This window comes from Gossypium arboreum, chromosome 12, assembly GCF_025698485.1.
Source record: "Gossypium arboreum isolate Shixiya-1 chromosome 12, ASM2569848v2, whole genome shotgun sequence".
Taxonomy (NCBI): Eukaryota; Viridiplantae; Streptophyta; class Magnoliopsida; order Malvales; family Malvaceae; genus Gossypium; species Gossypium arboreum.
The window spans coordinates 51645340-51660799 of record NC_069081.1 but is presented as its reverse complement, the minus strand read 5'-3'; the positions used below and the strand labels follow the sequence as shown (position 1 = coordinate 51660799).

Below are 15460 nucleotides of genomic sequence, written 5' to 3'. Positions count from 1 at the left end.
AATCACTTTATTCTCATCATGTATATGTATTTTTCTAGATTTATCAAACTATAAAAAATATAAATTAACTTAACCAAATATATTATAATAGTATAAATAAATACTAGATTATACACACCTACTACGTGTGTGAAAACAATTTTCTAATATATTTATAAGAAATTGACATACATATTAAATGTCTTTTGTTAAGATGATAAGATTGATAAAGTAGCGTTCATGATATTTTGATTTGAATCTCATCATGTATATATATATATATATATATTTGAAAATTTATCAAATTAGGCTTTTATGATTTTCAAAATAGAACTTAAAGTGGCCTAGGCAAACAGACAAGCCCAGGTCTTAGAAAATCAAAACAAAAGAAAAATCTAAAAAACAATACCTTAAAACGGCCCAAGACCTAAAAAGTAGAAACGGAAGAAAAATCTAGAAACAATAAAGAAAACAAAAAGAAAAATGCCTAGTCAGATCATCAAAAATCGGCACCCATTTCCCCATTAACCATAATTTCCTCCACTAGTTCCAGTTCACTGAGAAGACCAGTGCACACTTCTCATTATTGAGACCGTTCTTCTCCTCCACAAATCACTCCTCCACAAGACGCGATTCAATCGGGTTCCCTAGCCCACCTATCTCCATCCGCCGGAGAGCATAAACTGGAATACTTCCTACCAAGTAAGCCTGTTCTCTATTCTTTAAAGTCTTCGTTGCCAGTATATGAGCTAACTAGTTCACCAATCTATGTGTATGTTTGAAAATGATACTCCAAAATCGATTTTTTTTCATCTGAATATCTCTGATATATGCTTCAATTTCGGACTTATCTACTAGATTTGTCTGGCATTTTTTAATTACTGACATTGAATCTCCTTTTATTATCACCACTCTCAATCCCATTTCCACCCCTAATTATATTGCCATCAAACATGTGAAAGCCTCTGCTGCAAAAGCAGAACTAACCTGTACCAACCCATTTTTTAGTGAAATCAAAATAGTGGTTTTGAGACCACAAATTTAATCTAAAAATAAGTTTATTTTTATTTTATTAGATGGTTCATATTATAATAGGCATGTCATGTGAAAATGTTGATATGAAAATTTTATCGATTAAGTGTTTAATTACAGGAAGGACTAAATCACATAAAATGCGAAAGTTACATTCTAGTAACTATAAGGATCAAATAGCTATGGAATTCAAAACTTAAGGTCTTTATATGGTAATTAGACCATTAAAAAAAGTATGTATATTTTTCTTGGTGACTCATTCATGGAAATATAGAAAAAGGACAATGACTAAATTGGAAATATCAAAATACCTAATTAATTAAAAGATGAACAAAAAATATATCATCTAATTTTCATCATTTTCAACCTAAAAACACATGAAACCCTAAGTGTGAGAAAAGAAACTTTCAAGGCCTAATTGGGTAGCTTTCCTTATCCCGTTTTTTGTAATTTTGGTATTTTTGAAACTGGGATAGCTTAATCTCTCTATTTGAGGGATTAATATTGAAAAGTTATCAAGGTATGAAAAATGAGTCATGGATATATATGCTGGAAATTAGAAATTTATGGTGGAAAATGAAGGATTATTGATAGATAAACAACTTTTACAAAGTGATTTTTGATGAAAACATGATTTAGGGACTAAAATGAAAAGTTGTAAAATTTGATCAAAAATTCTGAAATTTTATGAATACATGTGCTAGAAAATTTGTAATAGGGCTTTGGTTAGGATTGAAATAGGGAGTAATTTGCAAAAGTTTTATTTTTCGGGCCTAGGGACAAAATCAGAATTTATAAAAAAGTTAAGGTCAAAATGGTAATTTTGCCTTGGACGTAAATTGAGTTCATTTAAATATGAAATGTGTGAAATTGATGGTTAAATTCATTTATATAGATCAGAACAACACTAATTCGAGGTTAGATTGAGGAAAAGAAAAGATTTCGAATTAATAGATTTCTAACGAGAACAAGTGTCAAGGTAAGTTCATGTAACTTAACCGAACTGTAACAACTCGTTTTTAGTCAAATCAGAACAGTGATTTCGAAATCACAAATTCGAAGTCAAAATATTTATTTTATTATTTTATTAAAGTTTACAACATGATAGAATTATTGTGTGAAATTTCCGTAAAGAAATTTTATTGTTTAAATGCTGAATTTGGTAAAAAGGACTAGATCGCGTAAAATGTAAAAGTGTTGTTCTATTAGTTAAAGGTGTCAAATAGTTTTGGATTTTAATTATGGTGGCCTTAAATGGAAATTAACCTATTTTTTTATAAGTGGACAAGCATGGCCGTTAATTACGTGAATTAATGGTTTATTTTTAAGGTTAATATGGTAAATGTGTAAAAATATGTTAGTAAAATAATAGAAAACAAATGGTTACATCTTTCTTCATCCTCTAGCGGAATCCTCTAGCCGAAATTAACTTAAAGAAAACACCATTTTCCTTGTCTCAAGCATTCGGTCATCTTTCTCCTTGCATGTAATCTCAATTTTTGATCCGTTTTTAGTGGTTTTTATGTTTTTGAGATCGTTGCTTTGTATTCTAGCTAGCCCGTACCTTAAATTTTAAAAATTTTAAAGATTTATCATGTTTCTATTGTTTAATTCTTAAGTAATTTGATTAATTATGATAGATTTGGAAGGTTTAATGTTAGATTAATAGTTTTTGTAAAGTGATTTTTGACAAAAATGTCAAAAAGGGATTAATTAGTGAAAATGTGAAATGTGGTGGTTAAAAGTGTGAATAAATTGAAAATATGGGCTGCTAGTGTAATAAATTCGGCTAAGAATGGGTTTGTACTAAATTGCATGAATTTGCAATTTTATGTGATAAGGACTAAATTGTAAAAATGTGAAAGTTTAGGGGCAAATGTGTAAAATAGCCCTAATGTGTGTTTTGGATTAAATTGAGCAAATAGTTGATTAAATAAGATGATTTCGATAATATATAGGTCAAGATAAGTCGAGATTGGGATTAGATCGGGGAAAAAGAAAAGTGGACGAATAGTCGATAATTTTCATCCGAGCAACTCGAGGTAAGTTCGTATAATTAGAATTAAACTTTTAAATACTTGTAATTGTTTGAAATGAATGTATATAGTTGAGTAATTGAACTACTTGAAATACAAATGCCTTATTGATATAGTCTGATGGTTATCGAGCCCCGTTTGAATCGTAGGAATTCGTAGGTAATATGTAACTAAGGTTACCGTTTTGGTCGAGATCTTGCATGTGTTGCGTACTCACCACAGCTCGTATGAGCTTACAATATATCAGCTCAATAGAGCTTACTGTCCCTCAGCTCAAGAAGAGCTTACTAATCATAGCTCGAAAGAGCAGAAAAGATAATGAATCAACGAATTACTGATTTATATGTAATGTATATCACCCGAGTATCCCTCGATATTCTAATAGGTTCAACAGGCATAAATTTTGTTATTAGTTAAAAAGCTATGTGTCTATATTGATGAGTTACTGTTATCGAATGAATTGTTTATGCGATTGAGAGTGAATTGTTACAAATGATGTATGTGATATATGGATTTGATATGATACAATGTATTGAGTATTAAATTGAGATAATGGATGATTCATGTACTTATGTGACTAACTTGTTGATGAATGTTTGTGTTTAGGCATTTGGAAATTAAATTGAGTATACCTTATTTATTGTATTGATTATGTATAAATGGTAAGTTTAATTCTAAATTATACGGGCTTACTAAGCTATTAAGCTTACTCTGTTTCTTTTCCATGTTTTATAGAGGTTCGATAGTTTACTCGATTCAGATAAAGTAGGAGATACATATCACACTATCCAGTTGCCGATTGGTACTTTTGAACTTATGGATATATGTAAATATGACATGTTGAACTAATGGATATATGTAAATATGGCATGTATAGGCTAGATATAAAGATGATAGTTATGGTTACTTGAGATAGTAACTTTGGTACATGTTGTGGTATAAGTTAGAGACATGTGATTTGGCTTAACTTTTATAATGTTTTGGTTGTGTATCAGTATTCAAATATGGTATGTTTTGGAAAGTAATAAATGCAATAGTAATATGCAAATGTTGTCTTGATATGTAGTAGGCATATGAATAGAAAATGCATGATATTAATTGGGTATTTGAAAACTATGTTGAATTGGTATAAAATGTGTATGAAATGTTGTGGATTGCTACTTAATGAGTTATAAAATATGGCAATTTATGCTTGTGCAGGTATGTAAAACTAGGGAGGCAAAATGGCTTTGCAAATAGTCTATTTTTGTCCACACGGGCAGAGACACAGGCGTGTGTCTCGGCCATATGTGACACACAGTCATGTTACACGGCCGTGTGTCCCTTGGTATTGAAATTAAAATGAAATTAGTATACTTCACATGGTCTCACACACGGGCGTGTGACTGGCCGTGTGGTACAAGTCAGTATACCTTACAGGTTTGGTACGGCCTAGCACACGGGTGTGTGTGGCTACTTCGAAGGGCACATGGGCTAGATACACGGGCGTGTGGTTGGCCGTGTGACCCAAGTCAGTATGTATCCCCTGTTTTCACACGGCCTATGACATGTGCGTGTCTGGTGGCTGTGTGAGACACACGGCCTAGCTACACGGGCGTGTCTCCTATTTTGAGAAAAATTTTCAAAGTTTTATGAAAGTTCTTAAGTTACCGGTTTAGTCCTGAATCACTCTTAAAACATGTTTAAGGCCTCCTAGGCTATTATAAGGGTCAAATTAATTGAAATTAAATGATGAATATTTGAATTGAGAAAATGTTTGCTAAATGGATGTTTAATTGTTTTGAAAGTCAAGTAATACTCCGTAACCCTATTCTGGTGTTGAATACAGGTGAGGGGTGTTACACGAATTTGTAAATATGTTTAATTGAATGTTGTGTTTGTATGTAATGTGAATTATATTGATATGATTTATTTGATTGCTATAATGAATGTTTGAATACATGCTTGAAATGATGATAAAGTGGTAAGTCCCGATTGAATACTAAATTTCGATGATTATATGTGCTTTCCCGAAACTAATAAGGTCCTGCATTTGTTGCAGACGGGATTTAGCTCGGACGAGTAATCTCATTGACCTTGTTATAGAAAGGATTTAACCTGGATAGGTAATCCCGATATAATGCCTCTCAAACATACGTTATGATTACAGTTTAGCCTGAACCGGTAATCCTAATCAAGCTCCTCTGAGCTTACATTATATAAAGGATTTAGCCTGAACTGGTAATCCTGTTATACGATATGTGGCTCGAGAGAGTGTTTCTTGGTTAAGTTCTTTAATGGGTACACTTCAGTAAGAAATTGACAGATTATTGAATCATACACTACGAGTGTACTACTTAAGCATCCATCAGAATTTAATGATTCAACGGACATAAAAATCTTGACATGGCATGAAAATCTTGAGATGAAATGATAATGACTTGAAAGAATATTGCTTGATGAGCTCATCTATGTTACTTGATTGATATAAAGATTTTGGTGACTAACACGTTTGATTGAATGCATTTGATTATGCAATTTAGCCAAATGGATGGAAACATAATATTGTATGCCTAGATTAAATAAACAAGATTGGTAAGTTTAGTTTCCTTTATACAAACTTACTAAGCTTGTAATGCTTACTCCATTTTATTTTTCCTCTGTTTTATAATGCTCGGAAGCTCGTGAAGGTTGGAAAATCATTGGATCATCGCCACACTATCAACTAGTCATTTTGGCATAATGACATGTATAAGACAACTTGGCCAATAGTGGCTTGAAATGTTATTTTGTAACCTAGCCATTGGAATGGCTAGTAATGGTTCATTTGGGTATGACTAAGTAGATTATTATGATATATATATACACGTGTTATTTTAAGAATATGTGATTAATGTTGTGAATGCCTAAGTTAAACTAAGGTAAGTTTGTGAACACATATGCATGTAGTGATTTGCCTTGTTGAATGATGGAAATTGCCCAATTTGAATGCTTGAATTGGTTGGTTTTGGATGTGTGTTTCAAGTGCAGGTCATGGGTGAAATTTTGGATGAGAAATGAAGTTAGAAATGGCTTCATTTTGTCTACACGGGAAGACACACGGGCGTGTGTCTAGACCGTGTGTGACACACAGCCTGATAACATGGGCATGTGGTTAGGCTATATGTCTCCTGCACCTTAATTTTGAGAAACAGAATGCTTAGAATTAAGCACACGGACAGAGACATGGGCGTGTGTCTTAGCCGTGTGTGCCATACGACATAGAACACGGACGTGTATCTTGGTCGTGTGAAACCTGCACCTATTTTCGAATCGAATTAATTAACCACACAACCTAGCGCATGGGCGTGAGGCATGGCCGTTTGTGCAAGTCAAAGAGTTACACGAGGTCAAACACGGCCTTTAGCATGGGCCTGTCCCTTGGACCACACGGGCATGTGAGCCGTGCGCTTTGGAAAAATTTTGAAAAGTTGTGAAAAATTTTTAAAGTTCTCGATTAAGTCCCGACTCAATTCTAATGCTCATATTGGGCCTTTGGGCCCAATCAAGGGACGTTATGAATAATCTTGATAAATTAATAGTAATTCATATAATTTATTTGTAAATGTTTCTGAATATTCTGGTATTGCTCCGAAACCTTGTGCCAGCGACGGATACGGGTTAGGGGTATTACATAACCTCCGTCTGCACTGTCTTTGAGATCAAGGCCTTCCCCAAAGAATCTCTCACTACAATCGCCACAGCAAACTTATTTTGCTAACAGTTATACGCAGCGTCAAAATTTACCTTAATGTCCACCCCAATCGAAGGTTTCCATCCCTCCTGTACTCAAAAAAGCGTATGGGTCTTTACCTCAATCCTGTCAAACTCCTATATGTACCTTAAGATGAAAGTTGCTATCTCACTGTCTGATTGAACCCTCCATTCGTAAATTCTTTTGTTTTTTTTAATCCACAAGGCTTATAGAGCACAAAAAAAAAACAAATGCCTTTAGGGTATTGAGCTTCTTTCAAAAATCCAGGTAACCCATTCAAAGCAATCCAATCTAGACAGAACGTATCTGAAATTTAAAATATTCAACACCTTTATTGTTACAGGACATTCACGAAGAGTATGGCATAGAGTCTTAATAGCATACCACATCTAGGACATGCTCTATTATTCACCAGTCTCTTATAATACAAGTTAGCAAACTTAGGGATAAAATTCCACGATATCCTCCATATGGTGATATTGATTTTCATAGGCAATTTAAGATTTAACAAATGTCTATAAAAGTTCCTTCTTGTATAATGTAAGGCATTAGCATTAGGGGAAAAATACCTTTTGTAATAGTTTATAAGCCCTCCTCACCGAGAAAGCCTCAGATGGCTTACCTCTCAATACTAGCAGATCCACATGTCTCTCCTTCGCCAAAGGGATTTGTAAAATCTTGGTCACAGAAGCTTCTACAAAGGTATTGAGAGTAACATACCTTTTCCATTTTCTACTATTGTTATCTATCAAATCCGCAACTAAGGAAATATCACTGTTATGAATATGATTGCTTAATCAGTAATTAACTGTCCCAGGTAGCCCTGCATTATCATTAACTGAAATATTTTCACCAGTACCAACCTTCCAACATAACCCATCCTTAAGAAGACCACTCCCCGCCCAAATACTTTTCCAAATATAGGAAGGTAAATTCCCTAATCTGAAGTATAAAAAATCGAAAGATGGATAATAATTAGCTTTTAATATGCACGCTAGTAAAAAGTTAGGCTGGTCAATAAGACACCATCCATGTTTAGCTAAAAGAGCAATATTAAATTTCTCTAAACTATGAAAACCCATGCCCCCATATACTTTTAACGTGCAAAGGTGACCCCGTTCACACCAATGGATCCTCCTTATTCTATACCCTTTTTGGCACCAAAACTTTGCTATAATACTATCCAACTCCCCACATAAAGTTTTTGGTAACAGAAAACAGGCCATTGAATACGTCAGAATGCTTGTAAAACTGATTTTATGAAAATTTCCTTTCCTCCTTGTTATAGAAACTTCGTGCTCCACCCATTTATTCGCTTCTTAATCTGATCCTTCAAGCTTAAGAAAGATGCCTTTTTCTTCTTACCCACTATAGTAAGTAATCCTAAATACTTCTCTGGGTCATTCGAGTATCGAACACCCAAAAGTCCTGATGTCAAAACCCTATTATCATTAGAAGTATTATAACTATAGAAAATCATGGAATTCTCAAAATTTACGTATTGACCCAAACACGTCTCATACTCCTTTAAGATCCCTTTCAGTATCTGAGCACCATTAGTAGTAGCCTCTCCAAATAAGATGTAGTCATCTGCAAATAGCAAGTGTGATCCCTGAGGACCTCTCCTACTTGCTTTTTCCCCTTTTATGTAATGAAAACCTCATAAAAGCGAATAAACCCTCACTACAAATTAAAAAGAGAAAAGGGTTTAGTGGGTCGCCTTGTTAAAGGCCTCTAGTCAGTTTAAAAGGCTCTCCCCTCTTCTCATTGACAATAACAAAATATGAAACCGGTACAATGCACTTCATTATACCCACTGACTCTTTCTTAAATCCCATACACTCCATCATTACCCTTAAGAACTCCCGTTCAACCCGATCATAAGTTTTACTCATATCTAGTTTTAATGCCAAAAAACCCTTCTTTCATGTTCTCTTCTACTGATAAGTGTGAAAATTTGCATATGTTAACATCACATTATCCGATATCAAACAACCTGGCACAAAAGTACTCTAGCCACTATCAATACGGATATTTAACACATGCTGAAAACAATTAGTTACCATCTTCACTACTACCTTATATAAAACATTGCACATACTAATTGGTTTTAAGTGCACTAAATTCGATTGGTTAAGGAATCTTCAAGATTAACACTATATTAGTAACATTCATGGAATCAAGATCCTTACCATCATTCAAGATACCAAGACAATATGAGATAACATCGTTTCCCACAATATGCTAGCATCGTTGATAGAACAAAACTAGGAAACCATCATCTCCAAGAGCTTTTGTAGGACCCATACTTTTCAAAGCCATACAAACCTCTTCTTTCGTACACTTCGCTAAAAGCCTAAAATTGTCTTCCCTCGATAAACACCGCTTTACTCCCGATTTTAAAATATGTTCTATATCACCTATCCCATTTGTTGAGAACAATTTTCGGAAGAATCCTCTCACAATCTTCTCCATTTCCCCCTCCTCCTTAGTTTCCCTCTCATCCTCATACCTCAAACTTTTAATCGTATTCATTCTTCTTCATTGGGAAGCATAACTATGGAAGAAATCCATATTTTATCTCCCAATCGTAACCAATTAGTACTTCATCTTTGTCTATTTGTAAATTGAGTTGTACTTTTGTATTAATAAGTTTTGCCAGATCCCTTTTTAAGCCTTATTTACCTCGCTTGAATGAACCCGCCCACTTCCCCAAGCTCTGTATTAAGCATTCCAATTTATCATAGATATTGCCTAAGGTGGAACTCCAAAGGTTCTTTACCTTCCCCTCGAACCGGAACCTCGCCCTCCCCCCCTCCCTTTTCTCCTGTTCTGTATGTATAAAGAGTGGGCAATGATCCGAATAAAAATGCAGTAGGTGTTGTATTCTCACACTAAGCAATAAAGTCATCAAATCTGCATTCGCCACCCCCTATCAAGACGTTTTATTATATTAGTCTCAAGAAAATTCCCTCTCTCTCACATGAACCATATCCTAGAATACCCAACATCAATTAGTTTACATTCCTCTAAAACTCTGTGAAATACCTCCATTTGACATTCCTCCCGTGGCACTCCCCCTTCTTTTTCAAAAGAATACATAATTCCATTAAAGTCACCACACCCAAGCTAAGATGACTCTTGTGTGCGTCTTAAATTCCTCAACACATCCCATACATCACTCCTACCACTCAAAAATGGAGCACCATAAAACCCTGTGAACCTCCACTCCAGCTCACCTTAGTCTCTTTAATAACCACATCATTATAATTAGTGGAGAAGCTTAGTAAATCAACAGCAACCAACTTCTTCCAAGCCAGACAAGGACCCCCTTTTGAATTATTAGTCGAAACCTCAATGCCATCTAAGAAACCACATCTCTTACAAACACCTTCCATCCTTCTTTTATTCAGTTTAGTTTCCATAAAAAAGACTGATTGGGAATTATACATCTTCATCTTATGCCGAAGTCTTCTTATTGCTCGTGGACTTTCCAAACCAAAAACATTTTAGTACATGATTTTCATTGCGACCAGTCGACTTGCTTCTTGGTAGCTGCCGATAATAGATGATCCCGGTCTATCAATCTTCCAACTAAGTTTCCCAATGACTCATTCACCAGTGATTCACTGAGACTCCAACATTTCTTTTGTTTTCTTTTCTTCCCTTTACCATTCTCTATGGGGTAGTCCTCCAAATCGTGCTCCATATCCATTTGCCCACTCCTATGTTGTAAATCTCTTTCTAAATTTAACCCTAAAATAGGGTCTATATGCCTTTTTAAGCCTCGTCTTCCTTTCAAGATCCCCATCCAAATCCATACCAATCAAAGTTATCCAATTTCACCCCCTACACCTTCCCCCCCAGCCAAATGCTATTCATTGCTAATGTTATCCTTAACTGAGCTCTCAGCGATAGATCCCATCCCATATCAACAACTTCTTCCCCTTTTTCCATCCAGATCTTATAGAATGGGTCATTATGCCCTAAATTCCCACAATAAAAACAAATCATTGTCAGTCTTTCATATTTAAAATGAACATAAGAACATTTTCCTCTAGTGAACATAACTTACTTCAAGGGTTGCTTGACATCTATTTTAACTCGTACTTGCATATAGCTTTGTAAGCCACTTTCTAAACTCTTAGTGTCATACTCTAAGAATTTATTAATAAAATCCCTCAATTGCCATGCTATACCTTCAAAATAAAAACTTGGATGAACATCATGCACTTATACCCAAAACCATGTATAGATCAATGGTACCTCGGGCGGATCCTCACCCACATCCATTCGATGGAAGACCAACAAATGATTGTTAAAAGTCCATGGAAGCCCATTTTGCACACGTTCGAGACCCATTTTATGAAAAAAACAAAAGAGAAATCTCTTCTCCCCCATATTTGAGATATGAACTCCTCTTATAAGATACCAAATATTCGCCATCATGCATCTTATAGCTGAGAAATAGATTACACTCGCTGTGAGGAAACACCCTACCAGACATAGATTAATGGCTTCCTTCGATAAATTAGACTCCTCCTGTACTTGTAAAATCTCCTCCTCCGCTTCATCTAAAGATAGCTCTGCTAATTCATTCTCCATCGCCAATAAACCCCAATACTAACCAATTACAACCAAACACCTATCATGCCACTGTCGATTCCACAATCACTCACTAAAAACAAAAAAAAAATCCTAAAAAACTTTGCTAGAGAAGCAAAACAAAAACGTGCTAGTATAGCAGACTATTTTTTAGTGTTATGTATGTATTTTTTAGATTTTATATAAAAACATAAAAAGATAGAAATACCTTCAAAACAATATTTACCACTTTGTAAAAATAAGGGGTTTTAGTAAATTTAGACTTGAGTTAGGACCCGATTGAAGGTGACACCAACTCAATCGAAACTTTAAATATTAGCATAGATAAGGAGAGAGAACCACTTACACCATTGTAAAATGTAAAACTAAAGTGGTTTAACACACTTTCATAATTTTTTATACTACAATTATTTTAACATTCCAACTGTTATATTTCATACTCTATTCATGTAGATCATGCATGTCAAGTTTCACATAAATTGAAAAATTTTAAGTAGTTGTTGTATGTAAAAGAAACTTTAAACCGTTAAATATATATTAATATAGACAATATTTTAAATCGATATGATAGAGATATCGATCAATCTAAAATTTTACATGTATGACTAGTACAAATATCTTGATAAATTAGAAGATTAGATTATTTAAGGGAGGATCCACTTACATGGTGTAAAAATTAAAGTAGTTTTACGTGCTTCGTAACTATTTATATGATTAATATTTTAGTGATCTAACCGTTGAATTTATCAATATAATTGTATTTGTCATGCATGTAAATTTTGAAATGATTTGATATTTTTATCATATCGATATAAAATACTTTATATATTAATATATATATATATATATATATATATATTCAATTGTTGAATTTTTTACATAAAAAAGTTAGAAGTTTTAAATTTACATCAAATTTGACATGCATGATCTACATGAATAGACCATAAAATTTTATTTTATGTAAAAATATTAAACCATATAAATAGTTATGAAAGTGTGTAAAACAATTTTATTTTTTGTATTGTGTAAGTAGATCCATCCTATTTTTAAATATTAATTGTATAAAAATGAGGAAATGGTGGACAACCATTGAATCCCTCCATAATGTACAAATATGGTATATTCTCAATATTTTTTTTTTGACGTAAACACTGAGAGATTTATTAGAAATAAAAAAAATAAAGAGTCAAATACAAAAAACCAAACAAATGATAAAACTAATAAACCAACCTTAGCTGTAAAGCACTACAGAGGAAAAACAACTTAACTCTCAGTAAAACTTAGTGGGAAAGATGGAACGACAAATCAATACCCACTTTTATCTCAACAGCAGATCAAGAAAAACCCAAAAATTTCTCCAGCCAAAAACCCCACACAGAGCACCCTTCAAGACTAAGAAGTCATGCCCACAAGATCTCTGGCCAAGTAAACTTCTGCCACTACCGGTAAGTCCTGTACCCAGAAACTATCTTCCGAAATCAACATCCTCTCTTTTGCTAACATATGAGCCACCATGTTCGCTCGTCTGTCAACATGCTAAAAGGAAATACACTGAAAAGAACTTGCTTGTATCTTTATTTCTTCGATGTAAGTCCTCATGTCTGAAAAATCTGGAAGAACTTGGTTTATTTTAGCAATTGTAGTTCTAGAATCACCCTCATTTGCACATGAGTAAAACCCATATCCCTAGTGAAATCCAGAGCCTGAAGGCAGGCTATAGCCTCAGCAGTGAACGAATCTGAGACAAACTTATTAAAAATGGTTCCGTATCCCATCACCTGACCCCTAGAATTTCTGATAATAAAACCAGAAGATGACTGACGAAGAGTTATTCTAAATGCAGCATCGAAATTTACCTTAACAAAAGGTTCTTGAGGAGGCATCCAAATAGGATTCATTTTGTTCACCGGAGCAGGTATTCTCTCTTTCAACTTACACATCTCCTTTATAATACTGAAAATAAGAGAGCAGATATCTTCGGCTGATTGTCGCTTTCCCTCCATTGTGCGTTTATTTCAGGCTTGCCAGAGTGCCCAGGCTGTGGTTGTAGCAATTTCACCAAAATCATGCCTTCTATCTTGAAAAACCAAGTTGAGCTAGGTACAAAAATCCATACTCTCATTGAAATTTGACTAGTCAACTCCCATTGATTGCCAAACATCTTTCGCAGGTCCACAAACTAGGAGAGTATGCATGAAATTCTCCGAGGCTTCACCACAGCTAGGGCAACTTGGGGAAGAGCTAAAACATCTATTGTATAGATTAACAGTAGCAGGAATATAATCTTTTGTAAATCGCCAAACAGCGATTCTGATCTTTGAGGGAAGATTTAATTCCCAAATATTTTTGTAAACTCCTGAAGAGTCAGTATTCATAGCGTCTTCAACCCGCGAACCAACAAGACAGCGATACCCATTACGAACCGTATACCATACCATTCTATCTTTAGAGTTGTAAACCGAAAGAGGAATGCAACAGATTACAATAGCTTCCAAAGGGGTAAAACACCTACTATTTAAATCCACCTTCCAGGACTTAGTAGAATAATCAATAAGCTCTGACACTCTGTCAAACCTGCTGTTTGCAGGAGTAGCCTGAATTTTTCCCCCTGCCCAACGGGGTAACCAACAATCTTGCAAAATTGATATTTGGGAACCTGATCCCACTTTCTAGCCTAAACCATCTTCTAAAACCTTTCTGGCCGCAAAAATACTCTTCCAAGTATACGACGGATTAGTGCCTAATGTGGCATTCCAAAATGAGGTATGAGGATAGTACCTAGCTTTATAAATACGTCCCAATAAAGAATTCAGATTAGTAACTAACCTCCAACCTTGTTTCGCTAAAAGGGCAATATTAAACTTGCCAAGATCCCTAAAACCCATGCCACCACAATTTTTAGGGATACTGAGATTAGCCTAGTTACACCAGTGCATTCCATTTCAAGTTGAACTTTTTTGCCACCAAAACCTACTCATGATACTTTCAAGCTTCATACGCAACGTCTTAGGAAACAGGAAACACAACATCGAGTATGTAGGAATAGCTTGAAGAACCGTTTTAATAAAAACTTCTTTTCCACCTTGAGAAAGAAGTCTATCTCCCCAACTCTGAACTTTCATCCTCATCCTATCACAAATATGTTGAAACACATCCTTCTTTTTCCTCCCAACCATCGTAGAGAGACCCAAATATCTTTCCATACATAGTGATCGCCAAACTCCTAACATCTGCACCAAACGACTACAAGAAATATCAGAGACATTTGAGCTGAAGAAAATCTGTGACTTATCAAGGTTTATCTTCTGCCTTAACGCAGTTTCATAACGTTTCAGAATATCCATCAAAACCCGCCCTCCTGTATCATTTGCATCACCAAAAACAATACTGCCATGAACAAAAAATAGGTGAGTGACAGCAGGACTTCCCCTACAAACTTTCACCCCTCTTAAGTTGCATGTCTGAACAGCAGAATCTAATAAAGTGATAAGCCCTCCGTACAAATCAGAAAAAGGTAGGGGCTTAAAGGATCCTCTTGACGTAGTCCACTTTGAGGGAAAAAATTCTCACTCGAGGACCCATTGAAATTGACAGTATAAGACACCAAGGAGATACAATAAATTATCAAACTAATCCATTCCGACGCAAAACCCATATGCTTCATCATTCCTTCTAAAAAACCTCACTCCACTCTATCGTAAGCTTTGCTCATGTCAAGCTTTAACGCAAAAAAAACCTTTCTTCCCTTTTCTCCTCTTTTTCAAAGCATGTAAAATTTCATATGCCACAAGGACATTATCTAAGATTAGTCTACCCAGCACAAACGCTCCTTGAGCATGATCAATGCATTGGTCCAAAACCAATTTCAATCTATTAACAATGGTCTTAGAAATTATTTTGTATAAGACTGAACATAGACTAATAGGGCGAAATAGAGACATCATATCCGCATCACTTACTTTGGGAATGAGAATAATCTTGGTATAATTAACTTCATGAAGTGAAGTCTCCCTATTAATGACTTGTAAACAATTTTGTGCCAGAACTTTTGAAAGAAAATAACATGAAAACCATC

At 34.7% G+C, this 15460-nt stretch overlaps 1 long non-coding RNA gene across 1 annotated transcript; it reads left to right on the top strand.

Annotated features, from left to right (window-relative positions):
* Positions 1-389: 389 nt before the first annotated feature.
* Positions 390-5909, top strand: LOC108478156 (uncharacterized). The gene is made up of 4 exons (XR_008276116.1): positions 390-681; positions 2970-3053; positions 5089-5152; positions 5708-5909. It is a non-coding gene; the product is annotated as an uncharacterized LOC108478156 (long non-coding RNA).
* The last annotated feature ends 9551 nt before the right edge of the window (positions 5910-15460 follow it).